Consider the following 19,905-nt stretch of genomic DNA (forward strand, 5'->3'; position numbering starts at 1 on the left):
AGGAGACAAAATTGTGTAACAGAAATAAAGAAGGAGTGAAATATAAAGCCAGGGAGAGGGATATGGGTAGTAAGGGAGGGAGGTGATGAGAAAGAGAGGAATAAAAGGAAAATGGCGGATTTTGAGATTCTTTTTTTTAAATTCCTGCTCACCGAAGCTATTTTGTGGCACCTTTTGGCCCTTCTTAGTGCTTCTTTTCTTTCTTTATTTTCCTGTGTGATACCACCTCTTAAACCTGGCACGCACTTTATTTTTATTTTTGCAACCACTTTGGTCATCCAAGATTCCCTTACTTTGGTATCCTCATCGCTCCTGCTCGCTGGAATATAGAAGTTCAGTACTGCCATCAACTGGTCTTTAAACGACTCCCTCATGTCAATTGTGGAGTTACCTAATCACAATTGTTCCTGCAGTACCACTTTAGTTTGCCTTAATTCCAATTTAGTACCTTCGTGCACAGTCCAGCCTCCTCCATGTTCAAACCAATCTTCAAACTTATGGATGTGATGTTTAGTTTAGTTTAGTTTATAGATGGAAACTGGTCCTTCACCCTCCAAGTCCATGCCAACCATTGAGTACCCGTTCACACTAGTTCTGTGTCATTCCACTTTCTCAGCCTCTCCCGACAAACTAGGGACAATTTTACAGAGGCCAACTTGCATACAACTTTGGGATATGGGAGGAAATTGGAGCACCTGGAGGAAATCCACACATGTCAGGGGGAGAACGGGAAAGCTCCACACAAAGAGCACTCGATTTCAGGATTGAACCCAGAGGGAGAGACGGAGGGTTAATATATCAGGTTGCTGGCTCTCCAACCTGAAACATTAACTAACTGTTTCCTCCCCATCCCCTCCACCCAGACCCCTCTCCCTGTCCTGCTCCAGTTCCAAATCCACTGTGATCTCCTCGGACAGGTCCCAAGCCTGAAGCATAAACAGATTCGGGCTCCATGAAGGCTGCCTAACCTGCTGAGTGCTTTTTTCCAGAACATTTTCAACTTATATTCAACGTTTGCCATCTCGGCAGTGCCCGTTTCACTCCGAGAGCGACTCGGGTCAGGTAAAGCCACGATCACATGATCAGGGAAACAAACGCCACCCCCAGAATGTTCTATGTGTCATAACCATATTAACACAACTGTGTCACCTTGCTCTTAGGCACCAGTATTATAGATGACCTTTTAAAGCTGGTGGGGACCACAGACCGAAGTAGTGAGAGGTTGAAATTGTCCACATAAACTTCATTACAAGAGATGGAATGGTCCATTCTTAGTCACGTGTGTGGCCAAAATGATGAGAAATTGTGGAAAACATCTCTTCTAATTCTGAAAGCATTACAGTTGTATTGTTTTGCACTGCATATATGACTTTTTTTTTCAGTTTATCAAGTGAAAATTTTATATGTTATGCTGACAATGTTTGTTTAGAGTAAGAGGTCAAATATGACTGGTCACATGTGTAACGTTTTGGTTCACTTTCCAAAGAATGGGCCTAATGCTGAGGCTCCATAAGACGCTGGTCAGGCCGGAGAGGTTCCAGAGGAGGTTTACAAGAATGATTCCAGGAATGAGCGGGTTAGCATATGATGAGCGTTTGACAGACTGGGCCTCTACTCGCTGAAGTTTAGAAGGTTGAGGGGGACCTCATTTTGAAACTTACAAAATAATGAAAGGCACAGATAGAATGGATGTAGAAAGGATGTTTCCTCTGATGGCAGAGTCTAGGACCAGAGGTCATAACCTCAGAATTAATGGGTGCTCTTTTAGAAAGGAGGTGAGGAGGAACTTCTTTAATCAGAGGATAGTTAATCTGTGGAACTCATTGCCTCAAAGGGCTGACGAGGCCAAGTCAGTGGATATTTTTGAAGACAGAGATATACAAATTCTTGATTAGAACGGGTGTCAAGGGTTATGGGGGGGAAGGCAGGAAAATGGGATTAGGAGGCAGAGATCAGCCATGATTGAATGGCAGAGTGGACTCGATGGGCCAAATGGCCTAATTGTACTCCTATAACTTGTGAACTCCAGTCACTTGAATAACACAGGTCCAAGTACACTTCCACGGGTCAATACCCACAAATGCTAGATTAACACAACTCTCATTTTACCCACTCATCTATCTTAAGTCATGAAATGTAAGGCTATTTTTCCAATCAGATAGAATAATTCCTAGAAAACAGGAGAACAATGACATCGGAAGGAAATGCAGATGCTGGTTTACACCGAAGATAGACACAAAATTCTGGAGTAACTCAGGACAGGCAGCATCTCTGGATAGAAGGAATGGGGCACGTTTCGGGTTGATACCATTTCTTCAGACAGAGGAAGGGTCTCGATCCGAAATGTCACCCATTCCTTCTCTCCAGAGATGCTGCCTATTCCACTGAGTTACTCCAGCATTTTGTGTCTATGAACAATGTCACAGTCGGGGAATCTGCACCTACTTCATTTAAAATACTGGGAACTGTATACTCTTATTCCATGTAATAATTTCCCTAGCACTTATTTTACTTATCTTGGCTTCATTGAGTCTATTTACGAACCCCACCATTAGTTTTATAGTCAGAGCCATAGGGCAGAGAAACAGGCCCTTCAGTCCACCAAGTCTGCACCAAACATTATGCACCCACCTACTCCAATTCTACATGAGAACTATTATGTTCCCTACCCATTCATCAACTCACCCCAGGTTCAACAGATCGCCCACATTCGCGGGACAATTTACATTGGCCAGACAACCTATTAACCAGCAGATCTGGGGGTGTTGGAGGAAATGGGAATAGCTGGAGGAAAACCGCACAGGAGAATCCTGGAAATCCCTCCCAGGCAGCCTCCGAGATCAGGATTAAATCTGGGTCATTGGCTCTGTCAGACAGAAGCTCTGCCAGCTGTGCCACCACTGAGGATTTCTGATGGAGATTCAGAGCATGTGCCTCTTCTTGTATACGAGTAATGAATTACGTAAATCTACACATGCACTGAGCATTTCTTTATTTTTCATCTGCAATATCACTGCTAGTTAGTTTGAGTGACCTACATTGCAAATGATCTTCTAAAAAGATAAAATGGCTTTCCTTTCATATGCTCTTTTGTAGTTTATATTTTATCACCCTTTTCCTCTCACTAGTACCAGATCCATGTATTTTATTTTATGCATTTTCATTTAGTTTCATATTGTGCTCTTGTCCATTTTGATTTTGAATATGAACTAGTTTTGGAATACTTTAACGTTTTTTTCTGAACACTTTATTACACCCACTGAACTGTCACCAAATCCTGCTCTAATCTGCCCGGTTTACTTGCACAATCTGTTTCTAATCACAAAGAAGTCACCATAAGGTCATAAGTGGGTTGTTCATTGATAACAGCTGTGACTGGCTGCATTCACAAACCCCATGAAATGGTTTGTTCTCACATTTAGCAAGATCTGGAAAACATTCAGATTTGGGTATATTCCTGCCTGGTGATATTCATCACATACAAGTCTTAGGCAATGACTATCTCCTGCAAGAGATAAGATGTCACCATCACCCAGTCAGCAGCATTACATCAAACTTGGTCTACCAACAATCTAGAGTAGGGTGTGGGAGGAAGAGGTCTCCATGAATCAGAAGTTTCTTTGTTCCCAAGGGGGATGGCACAGTGGCACAGCAGTAGAGTTACTGCCTTACAGCGCCTGAGACCCATGGCTGATGGGTGCAGTCTGTATGGAGTTTGTACTTTCTCCCTGTGACTCTGTGGATTTTCCTCCCACGTATATGATTGATTGATACTTTATTATACATTCCAAAAACTTACAGGTTTGCAGGTTAATTGACTTCTGTAAATTGTCCCCAGTGTGTAGGACAGTACCAGTGCACATGGAGATCGCTGGTTGGTGTGGACTCAGTGGGCCAAAGGGCCAGTTTCTATGCTGTCTCTCTAAAGTCTAAAGCCTTTCCACTCTATTCAAGGCAGAGGTCAGGATTGTGAAGCAAAGCGTTCCAATTGTTTGGATGTGCTTCACAACGCATATTCAAGCATCTGGACAGGGTCATAACATTGAAACTCCACTTGTCTGGCACCCCTCCCACCAGTCCAAACTTTCCCTCTCTCCTGCACATCATAACTGCAAAATCACATGGGTTTCCAAAACCCCTGGCCCCATCGTTGAGAGGATAAAGGCAGCATATGCATTGCAAGCTTTCTCTTTCATGTGCATGTTAACCTCAAGTTAGCTGCCAAAATAGCCTGGAAACATATTGCCATTTATTAATCATCAATAGGTTGCTATTAATGAATCCAACCCAACCACTGTGTGAATACTTACACTACAAACTGGACATGTTTCAAGAGCATAATTTAACATTGTCTTCAAGGGCAGTTTGGGATGGGCATTAAACGCTGCACTGACATGTAATGCTAACAGTTTGTAAGATATTCAGCCCAGTTGTCCCATTGATGCAACATTCCTTTACGAAATAGTTGCCACCTTTAAAGATAGGGAACAAATTTAGGAAGGCAGACTGAATACATCTTAACATTGGTTACATATCAACAATTTTCTGTAAAAAATATTATTTTCTATTCCAAGTAAACAATTATTAGGATCAAATTCATTCAAAGCCAACTCAAACCCCCTGCTAAGAGGTGGACAGAATAAATGCCTTTAACATTTCTGGAGCTTGTAATGGGGTTTCACCAAACACATTGCCACCCCTGCACCAGCTTTCATATTCAGTAATAATATTGTCTAAAATTCTGACTAATATTGAAGTAACAGGAAAATAGGATTATCATAACCATATCAACATTTATGAAAAGTATCCAAGTACGTTTTTTTTAAAAACACGTACACATGAAGAGGAACAATTTCTGTTCCACAGACGGACAAGAAGCTGCTTCAGAAATATCATTAACATAAATGCAATCAACGATTTACTATAATTTCACATTGTGAGTAATGCATTAAAAAAAAAAACCTGTGCTATTGCTATTCTAGACCGAGCTTCATTGGTTGATACGACTTTGCAGCATTGCAGGAGAGAAGATTCTGGAAAGCTGTAATTTTACTGCTTTTCCTTGCAGACACATTGCTCTCTTGGCGCATGTCCTATGGTGACATCATTACTCATGGATCCAATGGTGCCAAGACAGGCTGCATTAAAGCTGGTTTCTTTCACCTTGCAGATGCAGTTCACTACTTCATTAGTAATGACAGCAAATCTGTTATATCATGGCTTATTTATGCCCCTGATTTGGGAAGCATCTCAAATTCTATTGTGGCCAATGGATATAGATTTATTATTTTAATAACTTGCAATAAAAATAATGAACCATTTGGGGAGATAACAGAAATCCCTATTTCTATGCGATGATTCCACTTAAAAGTGAACCAATTTTAATCATAATCATTCTTTATTAGCCAAGTATGTTTTGCAACATACGAGGAATTTGATTTGCCATAGTCATACCATTAAAAAGCAACAAAACACACAAGATATATTTTAACATGAACATTCACCAGCGACTCCTCACTGTGATGGAAGACGATAAAAAGGTCAATCTCTCCCCTTCTTTGTTCTCCCGCGGTCGGGGGCCTCGAACCTTCCGTTGATGGGGCGACCTTGGCCTCCATAGCCGGCGGCGTTCAAGCCCTCATCGTCGGGGCGATCAAGCTCCTGCATTGGGATCTCAGCTCCCCCGCGCTGGGCGATCTGACCCCGGGTCGGGGCTGGTCAAACCTTCTGCGTAATTTGGAGCTTCCCGACATCAGTCTCTACCCAAGACTGCAAGCTCCTCGATAGTGAAATCTGCAGGGCGCGGTTGGAGCGTCGATCCCAGACAAGGGATCGGCTCCAATGGCAAGTCCACGGCCACGCGGTGGGTCTAAAAGTCAGTTCTGAGCAAGGCCGCCAGCTCCATGATGTTAGGCCGCAGAGCGACCGGAGATACGATCCAGCATCTCCGGCGAGGTAAGAGATTGAAAACTTTCCCCCGACCCCCTCCCCCATATAAAACAAGCCAGAGAACATAAACACAAACTTTTAAAACACACTAAAATAACAAAAAGAGACGAAAAAACTGCCAGACTATTGGCGAGGCTGCCATCGTGCGGCGCCCTCCTGGTGGTATATTAAGTGTAAACTTCAAATGTTAAACAGAACTACACAGCAGCACTGCAGCCTTCCAGCGCCAGAGACCCGGGCTTGATCCTGACTATGGATGCTGTCTGTGTGGAGTTTGCACATTTCCCTGTGACTGTATGGGTTTTCCTCGGGTGCTCCAGTTCCCTCCCACATGCCAAAGTAGTACAGGTTTGTAGGTTAATTGGCTTCTGCAAATTGCCCCCAGCATGTAGGACAGAACTAGTGTATGGGTAATCGCTGGTCGGTGCAGACCCAGTGGGCTGATGGGCCTGTTTCCACGCTGCATCTATAAACTAAACTAGAATCCTTTTGATACACAAGTTACATTAAATAGTTTTGGGGGAGGAGATGGGGAACTCACTTGCTGCTGACAGCTTTGGCCTCAGGCCTTTCCTGATCTCCAGCTGCCAGCCACAGCACTTCTGCAGCTGGTCTGCTCATTTATCTTTTTGTTTTCTAGCTTCTGGGCTGCACACAATATCATTCTTCCAATTGAGAATACATTATACTGCTAACCAGAAACAAAGTTACGTGTCCAGCACCTTCATGTGTCAAGCAAAGTCAATCACTAGGTTGAAACCCAGGCTTTTCTATTCAACAGCAATGTGTACCAAGGTAGACAGAGAGTTGAAAAGGCAGCTCAGTACCACCTTGTCAAGTCTCAACAAACCTGCACACCAGAAACAGAGTTAACAGTAGAGTAGATATGCTTCAGATGCAGGTTAAAGTAAGCTAGAACTCTCTCTAAGGAGATTGAGTAAACTCAAAATATAGAAAGACGGCAGATTGACAGTTAGAGTAGAAAACCTACAGTTAACCAGCAACATATATTCTTCTTATTACCAATTTACAAATAATAAGATCAATTTGAGTAAAGTTGAGCGATACATGAAGCCAGACACCAACAAATCTCAAGAGGAGAGAATAGATAGAGATAATAGATAGTGGGAAAACTGATGATGGGCCACAGACATCTGAAGACATCACCCATTCTTTCTCTCCAGAGATGCTGCCTGTCCCGTTACTCCAACATTTTGTGTCTACCTTCGATGAGCTCACAGCCTTTGGTTTAAGTTTACAGAGAGAGTGGGCGTGAAGGATGAGAGGCTTTCCATCTTCCAATCCCCCCTAGTTTTAGGGAATGTGCCAGAAACTTGGAAAATAGCAAGCATCTTTCTTCAATAAAGTGTACAAATTCATGCCAGGGAGCAATGGCCAGTCATTTTTACACCAATTAAAAAAAACAATACTCAGGGAGAAATATGACTAGCACTTTGGGAAGCTTAAGTTCCTGAAAAGAATTGCTTGGATTTATTAAAGGCAATAATGCACCTAACTAACCTGATTAAATGGTTAAACATAGAAACTAAGAACTGTAGATGCAGGTTTATACCAAAGATAGACAAAGCGCTGGAGTAACTCAGCGGGTCAGGCAGCATCACTGGAGAAAAAGGGTAAATATCACATCCTTTTTCTCCAGAAATGCTGCCTGACCTGCTGAGCTACTCTTGCACTCTGTGTTTATATTTAATTAAATGGTTAGGTGGGGAATGTAGATAATCTGTATAGGGAATGCATTTAATGTTTCTATGGATTCTCCAAATGCATTTGGGGAAGCCCCAAATAAAAACTGATGAGCAAAATTGAGGTCCACGGATTAAAATGTGTCAATAGATAATTAGTCAGCTAGAAAAGGGTAATTTGACATGTGACAAGAAGTTATTTGATCATGTCTATAAAAGGAAGTTGGCTTCCACTCTTAGAGAGGATATCATCTTTGGACTGGGAATGTGAGAAATGCCAATGGCTTTAAAACAGAGAAGATGCTCATGTACAAAGTTGCCAGCAGTCTCCATCAGAGAGAGAATGTGAGAGCACACTTTTGCTTGAGAACCATTTGCTATCTGGATTAATTGAATAGACTTTCTTGTTTTACCATGGCCACAAGTGGGAGCAAGCAATATCTCACATTTGCTATCGCCATGAATCTCCACCAGCAGAAAGGTATGGGAGTTATATTTATATTAACAAGGCAAATTCTTTTTTTTAAAACTCATTTCTAATTGTTTCATGAAACAATTTTCTTGAACATATTTATTGAATGTGAACCATTCTGTAATAAACCAGCTAAATGCGCCATACTTTTACTGATAGAGGATGGTGAATATCAGTGCAGCAATATACTGTTTCAGACCAGAGTAGCGGTGTAGTCCAAGAGACATAGCTGGGACCATTGTCATTTTTGTACATGATGACGTGGATAAAATTTCACAATTTGAAAATGACATCAAGATTAAATAGAGAGAGAGGTATACAAGATAATATGAAGGTTAGATATTCAAAGACTTGATCAAACAACATTTGGCTGTTAAGAGATGTGGAATGACTATCGACCAGTGGCACTAACGCCAGTGGTGATGAAGTGCTTTGAGAGGTTGATCATGGAGCAAATCAACTCCTACCTCGACAAAAACCTGGACCCACTGCAGTTCGCTTACCGCCACAACAGATCAACGGTGGATGCGATCTCGCTGGCCCTCCACTCCACACTGGACCACTTGGACAACAAAAACTCATATGTCAGGCTGTTATTCATCGATTACAGCTCGGCATTCAACACAATCATCCCCTCCAAACTGGTTACCAAACTCGCAAAACTGGGTCTCTGCGCATCCCTCTGCAACTGGATCCTCGACTTCCTCATCCACAGACCACAGTCTGTTCGTATTGGTGGAAATGTGTCAGCCTCGATAACAATCAGCACGGGAGCACCTCAAGGCTGCGTGCTCAGCCCCCTGCTGTACTCACTCTATACCCATGACTGTGTAGCCAACCACAGTGCGAACTCCATCATCAAGTTCGCTGACGACACCACTGTTGTGGGACGTATCACTGAAGGGGATGAGTCAGAGTACAGAAGGGAGATCGAGCAACTGTCCATATGGTGCCAGCGCAATAACCTGGCCCTCAACACCAGCAAAACCAAGGAACTGATTATGGACTTTGGAAGGGGTAGGAGGGGGACCCACAGCCCCATTTATATCAACGGGTCGATGGTTGAAAGGGTCAAGAACTTCAAATTCCTGGGCGTGCACATCTCTGAAGATCTTTCCTGGTCCGATTAACACTAACGCAATTATCAAAAAAGCTCATCAGCACCTCTACTTCCTGAGAAGATTACGGAGAGTCGGATTGTCAAGGAAGACTCTCTCTAACTTCTACAGGTGCACAGTCGAGAGCATACTGACCGGATGCATCGTGGCTTGGTTCGGCAATTTGAGCGCCCTGGAGAGGAAAAGACTACAAAAAGTAGTAAACACTGCCCAGTCCATCATCGGCCCTGACCTTCCTTCCATCGAGGGGATTTATCGCAGTCGCTGCCTCAAAAAGGCTGGTAGTATCATCAAAGACCCACACCATCCTGGCCACACACATATCTCCCTGCTACCTACTCATCTCCCTGCTACCTTCAGGTAGAAGGTACAGGAGCCTGAAGACTGCAACAACCAGGTTCAGGAATAGCTACTTCCCCACAGCCATCAGGCTATTAAACCTGGCTCGGACAAAACTCTGATTATTAATAACCACTTTCTGCTATTTGCACTTTACCAGTTTATTTATTCATGTGTGTGTATATTTATATCATGGTATATGGACACATTTATCTGTTTTGTAGTAAATGCCTACTATGTTCTGTGTGCTTAAGCAAAGCAAGAATTTCATTGTCCTATACAGGGACACATGACAATAAACTCACTTGAACTTGGAAACAGATTTCATCAGCGTTTACAAAAGGGAATTGGATAGGAATGAGGAAAATAATTTGCAGAAATATGAGGAACTAGGGAATGGGATCAATGAGATTATTCCATGAGGAGCCAATGGTCCGAATCAACCCTCCTATACCATAATGATTTTCTATTCTCCCATCATCTAATCAGAAATAATTGGTCAACTGCAACCGATGGCAGAAACCAGAAGATATTCAGCTTCCTGCTATGACACATGTATGGCAAGGTATAAAACATATATGCATACACTTGCACTCAGGAGCCATGTGTAGCAGTTTAAACTTTCCTCTTTGAAAACTTTTATTTGATTGAACTCCACATTTGCCCTAAAATGTAATATACATGTAATATACATGTAAATGTAATATACATTTTATGAACTTAATTATGAACAAACAGTAGGGCCATTTTATCTTAACTACGAGTTATTTAAAAAAAATAACCACAATAAACCACCCTTAGATTGTGGAAAAGTGATTAAACATTAAAAACTAACCATGCTGCAAATCGGAGATAAAAACAGAATATCTTGGTGATGCTGAAGTCAGATTTGTGGGGAGAGAAGCAGAGTTAAAATGTCAAACTGATGACCATCAGACAAAAAAAAATGTTGTTTAATGTTACAGCAGTTGGAAAGAAGAGGAAATGTTTGTGAAAGGGTATAGATCAAGATTGCCTAGGTGACACATACGTGTTGGCACTGTCTCAAACGGTGACAAATGCTTTAATAACCCAGATGGAAGGAAAATGGAAAAACGATTTCCAGACAAAATCAACTACTTGATTTTTAAATGTTATTTTGTTGTTGTTAATCTGCACCGTCTATTATTTCACATATCCTACTGAAAGACAGTAAATGATTAACGTACAGTGCCCTCCATAATGTTTGGGACAAAGACCCATCATTTATTTATTTGCCTCTGTACTCCATAATTTGAGATTTGTAATAGAAAACATCACGTGTGCTTAAAGTGCACATTGTCAGATTTAAATAAAAGCTATTTTTATACATTTTGGTTACCGCCATGTAGAAATTGCAGCAGTGTTTATACATAGTCCACCCCCCCCTCCCCCCCTCCCCCCCACATTTCAAGGCACCATAATGTTTGGGACACAGCAATGTCATGTAAATGAAAGTAGTCATGTTTAGTAATTTGTTGCATATCTTTTGCATGCATTGACTGCTTGAAGTCTGAAATTCATGGACATCACCAGTTGCTGAGTGTCTTCTCTGGTAAAGCTATGCCAGGCCTGTATTGCAGCCATCTTTAGCTTATGCTTGTTTTGGGGGCTAGTCCCCTTCCGTTTTCTCATCAGCATATAAAAGGCATGCTCAATTGGATTCAGATCGGGTGATTGACTTGGCCACTCAAGAATTTACCATTTTTTAGCTTTGAACAACTTCTTTGTTGCTTTAGCAGTATGTTTGGGATCATTGTCTTGCTGTGGAATGAACTGCCGGCCAATTAGTTTTGAGGCATTTGTAGTAGATTGGTAGTGTCTAAAGACTTCAGAATTCATTATGCTACTACCATCAGCAGTTGCTGAGTGTCTTCTCTGGTAAAGCTATGCCAGGCTTGACAGCTTGACAGTGAGCTGAACTGGAAGTGTCATATGGAGGCGGTGTACAGGAGGGGACAAAGCCGACTGTATTTTTTAAGGAGGCTGAGGTCTTTTAATATCTGCCAACCCCTACTGTGCAGTGTCTACCATTCAGTGGTGGCCAGTGCTCTGTTCTTTGCTGTGGCCTGTTGGGGAGATGGCGCCCGTATAGCGGATAAAAACAGATTGGACAAACTAATCAGGAAGGCCGGCTCAGTGGTCGGGGCTGAGCAACGAACGGTCCAGCAGGTGGCAGAGGCCAGAACTCTAAATAAACTAGGTTCCATAATGACAAACCCCACTCACCCACTCCATGCCCTGAAGGTGATCAAGAGCAGCATCTTCAGCCAGAGGCTGATTGCACCAATGTGCAAAACGGAGAGATACAGGAAGTCCTGTTTACCAGCTGCTATAAGACTTTTTAATGAGCATAAATAACTGCACTTTTTTAAATTAATTGTATTTTAACTTGTATTTTAACGTATTTTAACTTGTTATGTATGAAAGCGTGGTGTTATGTTTGTCTTGAAGCTGTCGTGGCAAATAATTTCCTGAAAAGGATTATTAAAGGAATATTCTATGTCATCAGTGAAGATAAGTGAGCCAGTACCTTCAGCAGCCATACATGCCCAGGCCATAACACCCCCACCACCGAATTTCACAGATGAGGTGGTATGCTTTGGATCTTGGGCAGTTCCTTCTCTCCTCCATACTTTGCTCTTGCCATCACTCTAATATAAGTTAATCTTCGTCTCATCTGTCCACAAGACCTTTTTCCAGAACTGTGGTTGCTCTTGGCAAACTGTAACCTGGCCATCCTATTTTTGCAGCTAACCAGTGGTTTGCATCTTGCAGTGTAGCCTCTGTATTTCTGTTCATGAAGTTTTCTGCGGACAGTGGTCATTGACAAATCCACACCTGAAGAGTGTTTGGGAAGTTTTCTTTATTACAGAGAGAATTCTTCTGTCATCAGCTGTGGAGGTCTTCCTTGGCCTGCCAGTCCCTTTGCGATTAGTAAGGTGCTGAGAGCTCTCTTATACCTGCATTCAGGAGGCATTTAAACACACCTGAGCAATTACAAGCACCTATGAAGCCATGTGTCCCAAACATTTTGGTGCCTTGAAATGGAGGGATTATTTATAGACACTGCTGCAATTTCTACAATGTGAAACCAAAATGCCCTTTATTAAAATCTGACAATGTGCACTTTAACCACATGCGATTTTTTCTATTGCAGATCTCAAATTGTGGAGAACCGAGGCAAATAAATAAATGATGGGTCTTTATCCCAAACATTGTGGAGGGCTCTGGATTTCATTTGGCACAACAGAACATTATTGTCATGGCAAATTAAAGACAAGATCCATATTTTTGACTGTAATAAGTGTTAAAATATAAATGTTAATTTTCTCTTCTTGGAATTTGGGAAATATACTAGTTTATTCAGCCCAACAATTACATTTTTAATTATATTGTTCTTCAGATATACTTTGCTCGGACTACACTTGGATGCATGGTACCTCTAACATGGCTCGTCTGCAAACAGAAATGGCAAACAATTAAACTTGGTGCAGGCAAGTACTGTGTTGAACAATTCAACCGACCAACACAAATAATAAGTCAAACTACAAATATCCAAAAATAAATCCAATATTTTGGGCAACCAAAGAGAGAGAGAGCGAGAGAGAGCGAGAGCGAGAGCGAGAGCGAGAGCGAGAGCGAGAGCGAGAGAGAGAGAAATCTCAAGTATTGAACGACCTTCTGATATAAAATATAACATTTGGATAGATTACTCATCCTTTGAAAAACTGCCTTTGACAAACTTTGAGACTCTGCCTGTATGTTTCACGACATATTTCTTGTTAAAATACATTTGTTATACCACTTAAAACCCAGGTAATATGCAAGGACTTGTATTGAACCATACATATTTCAGTACATTTTTTTTCTGATCTAATATGTTCACTTACCTGTGATAGTAATTTAAGCACTGTTTTGCAGGTGTTGGCTGTAGGTTCAGTCAGAAACTGTGATCTGTTGCTACGTGGATGGTTTCTAAAGAAGAAGAATATAAATTGCACCTTAGTTTTGTCATTGCACAAATGCCAGTGCACTACCACCAAGATAAATCATGAACATATGGGGGGGGGGGGGTCAGTTATTGCCGATTGTGCCCTATACCAAGTCTCTGGAATTAAAGTGGATGCAAGGAACTGCAGATGCTGATTCAGAATCTAAAAAGATACTGAAAGCATGACATTAAAGCCAACTTCTTGCAGTACTTCACGTATTCCATCATGGATTACATTGTATTTAGAAAGAGGTTCATATAAACAGTGAAACAGTGCACATAATTCTTTATAAATAAGGGAGTTGTCTTTGCCCATTGCCGCCACCTAGTGGTCACTCCGTTCATTGTAAGCAAAATCCACTATAAAGAAGTCTGTAATAATGAGGGTGGACTATGACCTAAATCAAGAAGTGCACAGAAAAAAGTGGCGAAATACCAGAAATCAGGCTCACCAAATATTGTAACAATTCATTTCAAAGGAAGAGCAAGATGTTCAGCGATGGGAAGTGTTACTAATCTTCACCGGCACAAATCCTAAATTATCAAACCCAAGAATCAAACAGATCAAACAAACCCTTTAAAATTATTTTTAGCTGCTGTAATCACTTCTCCACTAGTGATTGTATTTTAAGATAAAAGCAGCAAAAAAGATAATGAAATTAACAGAAATTCAGAAGTGCAATGATTGGACAAGGAATAGAAAATTGGATCTGGTTCCCTGAATGGTGCCAATGGTGCACAGGACATGTAGATGAACAATGATGTAATCTGATCATAGAAAGCACATTTTCTATTTGTAATGACATCCCCCGGTGAGGCATGAAGAGATCTGCAGAACCAGTTGCTACAGCTCTGTAGTCATTTTCACTTCTGTTGAGTGCACTGTTTTGATGTGGTTGATGGCTGAGATCTAGCCCCAGAACAAACCTGAAACTGCTGCCTGTTGAGGTATAATCTCTTGCTATTCCTTGCCATAAACCTAGCCAATGAAATGGGTGCGAATCCAGCTGGGGCAAATGGAAGAGAGAAGGAAGGGGATAGGGAGAGGGATGACAGACAGCGTAGATAGACAAAGTAGATAGATAGACAGACGAATAAATCGATAAATAAATAAATCAGATAAATGGATGAATAAATGAATAAACAAATAATTAAAGAGATGAATTAATGCGTAAATAAATTGATGGATAGATAAGTAGATAAATAAAAATGAATTAAGGGTGGGTGTGATTTGTAAGAAGAATCCCAAATTTCCTGTAATTTGATGGTATTTCCTGAAATTTTCAAAAATGCTTCCTGCGTGCTATTTGTTGTTGGGTTTTTTTCGCGGGCACACGTTAACAACACAAAGAAGAACAAGGCAAAACAGATCTATGTAACTACACCGTATCTGCCTGCTTCTGTTACTCACTTGTACAGTGTTATGCAAGGCAACTTTCACTGCCTCCAACAGCTTTCGTTTTTTGAACCTGCTCGCATGCGTCTCAGTCTCTGATCACTCCCCCCCACTCTCACTCCCTCCCTCCTTCTCCCTCTCCTCTCCCTCTCACCCTCCTCTCCTTCTCACCCTCTCCACCCCTCTCGGCCCCTTGAGCCCACCCACCGTTCGGTAAAATCAAGGCCAATCCCAATGTAACTGCAATCCCCCCCTAGTTTTCACCACTAGGCTTATCCAGAATTCTACCACTCTGAAAAATAATCAAAGGCTCAACTTCCACTGAGAAAGAGAATTCCAAAGACTCATTATTATATGAGAATTTTCCCGATCAGCCTGTGACCCATAGCGCTGTGGCCATAGCGCTATGTTTAAAGCCCATAGTGCTGCAGCCGGTAGCGCTATAATTAGAACCCATAGCTCTTTGTTTAAATTCACACGCGTTAAACTGACAGCGCTCTGTTTAAACCTTTGAGCACCAAACCGCAGTGCTGTGTTTATTAGCTTTACCCCCCCTGCGCAGGCCAGATGCGGAAATTTCCCAAAATTATTCAATTTCCATAAAATTACCCGAAGACAACCAGAATTTCCTGCATTTCGGGCAATTTCATTCAAAGTGGAAATACTGGTCAGTTACCTACATTCACTACCCTTGATATTCACAAACTTTCCAATAAGCGAGTTCGGTATTCTGATGCCCAGGTCATAGGTCGCTCACTATAACCATTCTCGGCAACTGTGGTGCTGCATTGTGTGCAGGCTTGCGTTTCGTCCAGGGTCGGGGATGGGCCCAGGTCTCCAGCACTGTTTAGTTGCTGCTGGGCCGCCCGTCCCGTCCCCTCCCGGGTGTCCCGTCCCCTCCCGGGTGTCCCGTCCCTGTCGGGAGGTGTCTGTGGTGGCCCTGGGCCGGCACAGGCTGCAAGTCCAGGGCTGCCGGCCAACCAGGCGGAACAGGCAGAGCCAAGTCACGGGAGAGCGGGGTGTAACAGCGAGAGAGGGGGCAGATGCAAATGGGAGACGGGGACGGTCCAGTGGTGGTTTTTACATTTTTCGGAATACTGAACTCGCTTATACTCTCTCGAGGATAGGGAAGATAGCCAGTGAATGTGGGGAACGGGCAGAGGAAGAAAAGTTATTGATCAGAACAGCATTATCGTAGGATGAGGGTCAATCCATCATTGAGGGAAAAGTGAGGGATGGGGTTTCAAAGATTCAATTCAAAGATTCTGCTCTCTAGCCACAAGCAGAGCAACAAACACTACGTTTGTGGATCTAGCCTTTACAGTATTTACCTGATCACAATTTAGTTTGAGTTTAATTGGAGACTTAAAGATTTCAGTCATTGAGACACTTCAAGTAAAGATAAGTCTCTCATACTAATCCCTCCCTTACATCAGAGTACATGGGCAGGGATTGGAATGGAGGATTTTCGTGTTACGTCTCACCTGTTTTGCCTCAAAAATTTGCTCTTTGTCTAATATCTAACGAAAGAGAAATTGCAGCTCCTTTCACATTAATGTAACAAAATACATGCCCACCCCTCATATTCTAACTTGTGCTTTGATAACATCATGTGCAAAGCAAGTACATTTGTACAACTGGTTCCTCTTGGAGAAACTGTACCACAGTGACAGTAGCCAATTCTGCAACCACCGACCGTCAACCGTCACTGACTGACCGGAAAGACGTGATATAGAAGATGACCAGACACGAGGAAGAAGAAGATATTTTTATAAGATTCACAAACGTTATTCACTTGTGCAAAATTAACTGAGCTAAATTATTACAGTAAGTACAGGTGCACAACCTTTTATCCGAAGATCCAAATAACGAAAACCTCCGAATAGCGGCCATTTTTTCGGTCCTTGAAGAAAGGTCCTTGAAAACGTTCACCGAGGGCGGCCCGCAGAGGTGACAGCGGAACCTTCGGTCAGTCCTCGAAGAAAGGGGAACTAAATCCCCATTCATAAAAGAGAAGGTGAGGGTATATTGCGCGGGAGGGTTAATAATTGACAATATGCTGCTGCCTGCCCGCTGAGTTAAAAAGTTCCCACGGTAAACTCACGATACACAGTGTATCGTGAGTCTTGCGTGGGAACTTTTTAACTCAGCGGGGCAGGCAGCAGCAGATTGTCGCTCGCTTCAGTTTCACCCCACCTACACCCCTCTGCTTCCCGGCCATGTGTGTGACCCCTTCCCTCCCCTCTCCAGCTCCCCGCCCATTGCACCGGCGCGGGGGCTTTGCACTGTCTTCACGTCGGCGATTGCAGCAGGACCGTGCCAGTCACCGGAGACGTCAGGACCAACGGGACACCGACCCCCAGGCCCACCGCAAGCACGGAGATCCCAGAGACCCACAGCCAACAGCAGCCCAGCCCAGCTCCAACTACAGAGGAACCTGGGTTGCGGATGACGGGGCGCAGCTCGGGGCGTCGTAGGGGCCCATCGGGGAGCGGGTTCCTGTTGGTCTTGACGTCTCCGGCCACCTGCCATCCTCCGGGAACTGTACCGCCCTTGCAGGACAGTGGGGTTGTTTGCAGTTGCAGAGGGAGGGGGCAAGGGCGGTACAGTTCCCAGTCTCAGCTCCAGTCCAGGGGGGTGGCCGGAGACGTCAGGACCAACGGGACACCGACCCCCAGGCCCACTGCAAGCACGGAGATCCCAGAGACCCACAGCCAGCAGCAACTCCAGCCCAGCCCCGCTCCAACTCCAGAGGAACAAGTAGGGGCAGAAGCTGATGGTGTGCAAGGTACGTCTTGTTCTTGGGGTGGCGGATGAGGGGGCGCAGCTCGGGCTGTGGGCAAACTGCCACTTGTCGCCGTAGCGGCCCATCGGGGAGCGGATTCCTCTGGAGGGGGAGGGGGTATTGTGCTGTTTGATCGCCCCCTGCTATCCCAGGGACAGGGAGACAGCGGCTTTTTAGACTGGTGGGCAATCACTTCCAAAGTTCTGCCCACACAGTCAGTACACCTCTCCTACACTGCATTTCATACAAACATTTATTCTGCAAGAAAAAACTACATTGAAGACTCAAACTCGCGACCGAATTTACTGCCGGGATCAAGGCGCAAACTCGCGACCTTGCGGATATGAGCCGAGCACTCTACCACTGAGCCAGCCATTAAAATCTATGCTAAAAAATTTCCATTCCGAAGACTGACAAATTCTGAATTACGAAAAGTGTCTGGTCCCAAGGCTTTCGGATAAAAGGTTGTGCACCTGTATTAATAATGCAAATGTACTATTAACTGCCCAAAAGTAAACTCTGGTTTTTTATCTTAGAGAGCTAGGTGCTGTGTAAATACTGCCTTTATCATTGTCAGTGGTGGGGCAAAGGGCAAAGGAATTGATATGCAAGAAGTTTAAACAGATTAAGTATAGGTCAGTAAATATTACAATACCAAATGGCCATTATTGGTTCAGATTCCAGCAAATATAAAATGAATTACATCAGGTTTTGTTTCTGCATGAGAAATTTGCATTTCATGCATTCATCTACTAGTTAGGAAATTGCAGATTTACAATTTGTACCAACATGTGGGAGAGAAACAACTGCAGTTACACGAAGTGCTGAAAGACAAATAAAATGGTATCAGCATAAAAATGTTTCTGAGGCACTGTGTGCAGAATTTTATGGATATTCTAAGACCTTAAAACTCTTATTATTTGGAATTAAGAGGAGAATCGAGGTTATAAGGATTCCTACGATACCTCAAACTAGATTTTGCCAGTCAAATGATCAACGGGGAGCTAAAAACATCTTGACTAGACGAATAGTCAGTTTGCAAACAGGGGCTCGCAGATTTGATTTTTGTGCAAAAATTGGAAAAATGTTCCATTCTCTGCCAAAATATTAATTCACCATAATATACTCAAAACATTCCAGACTGGAATTTAGTACCATTTGGTTCAGGCATTTTTATTTTACATTTGAACCCAAAATATTTTGCACTATATTAGCAGTTAATAGTATATTTGCATTATTAATACTTACGGTAATCATTTAAGCTACTTAATTATCTTACAGTGCCTCAGAGTTAAAGCTATTAACAGCTGTAAATAACTACTGATTATTTTGCAGAAGCTTCAATTCTCCATGTCATGGCTTTTAAACTGAGATCTTGTGTAAGGATCCAAAAGTGCTCTGAAAGCACTTGCACAGGACTTTATATTTTATGTCTTTTTGTTTCACTGCATGATTATTAAAACACATAGGTGCTCTGGCTGTACTAATATTTACAAAGGCTCCCATACTAAAGTTTGAAACCTCCCCCTTTGTATCATGTACAGTGCCCTACATAATGTTTGGGCCAAAGACCCATCATTTATTTATTTGCCTCTGTACTCAACCATTTGAGATTTGTAATAGAAAAAAAATCACATGTGGTTAAAGTGCACATTGTCAGATTTTATTAAATGCCATTTTTATACATTTTGGTTTCACCATGTAGAAATTACAGCTGTGTTGATACATAGTCCCCACCATTTCATGGCACCATAGGGTTTGGGACACATGGCTTCACAGGTGTTTGTAATTGTTCAGGTGTGTTTAATTGCCTCCTTAATGCAGGTATAAGAGAGCTCTCAGCACCTAGTCTTTCCTCCAGTCTTTCCATCACCTTTGGAAACTTTTATTGCTGTTTATCAACATGAGGACCAAAGCTGTGTCAATGAAAGTCAAAGAAGCCATTATGAGACAGAAACAAGAATAAAACTGTTAGAGACATCAGCCAAACCTAAGGCTTACCAAAATCAACTATTTGGAACATCATTAAGAAGAAAGAGAGCACTGGTGAGCTTACTAATCAGGGACCGGCAGGCCACGGAAGACCTCCACAGAAGATGACAGAAGATTTCTCTCTACAATAAAGAAAAAT

The 19,905-nt window shown here is 42.6% G+C and overlaps 1 protein-coding gene across 4 annotated transcripts in view; it reads right to left on the reverse strand.

The window, feature by feature from the left end:
* Window positions 1–19,905, reverse strand: part of sptbn1 (spectrin beta, non-erythrocytic 1) — a 190,046-nt gene that overhangs the window by 131,811 nt on the left and 38,330 nt on the right. For 3 of the 4 annotated variants that reach the window (XM_033025218.1, XM_033025219.1, XM_033025220.1), the window contains exon 2: window positions 13,493–13,577. The exons of the other annotated variant lie outside the window; for it this stretch is intronic. The gene's annotated coding sequence lies outside the window, so the exon portion shown is untranslated. The remainder of the gene's footprint in view (window positions 1–13,492; window positions 13,578–19,905) is intronic. 4 annotated transcript variants of the gene reach the window in all.

Source organism: Amblyraja radiata, chromosome 8 (assembly GCF_010909765.2).
Source record: "Amblyraja radiata isolate CabotCenter1 chromosome 8, sAmbRad1.1.pri, whole genome shotgun sequence".
In the NCBI taxonomy this organism is placed as follows: Eukaryota; Metazoa; Chordata; class Chondrichthyes; order Rajiformes; family Rajidae; genus Amblyraja; species Amblyraja radiata.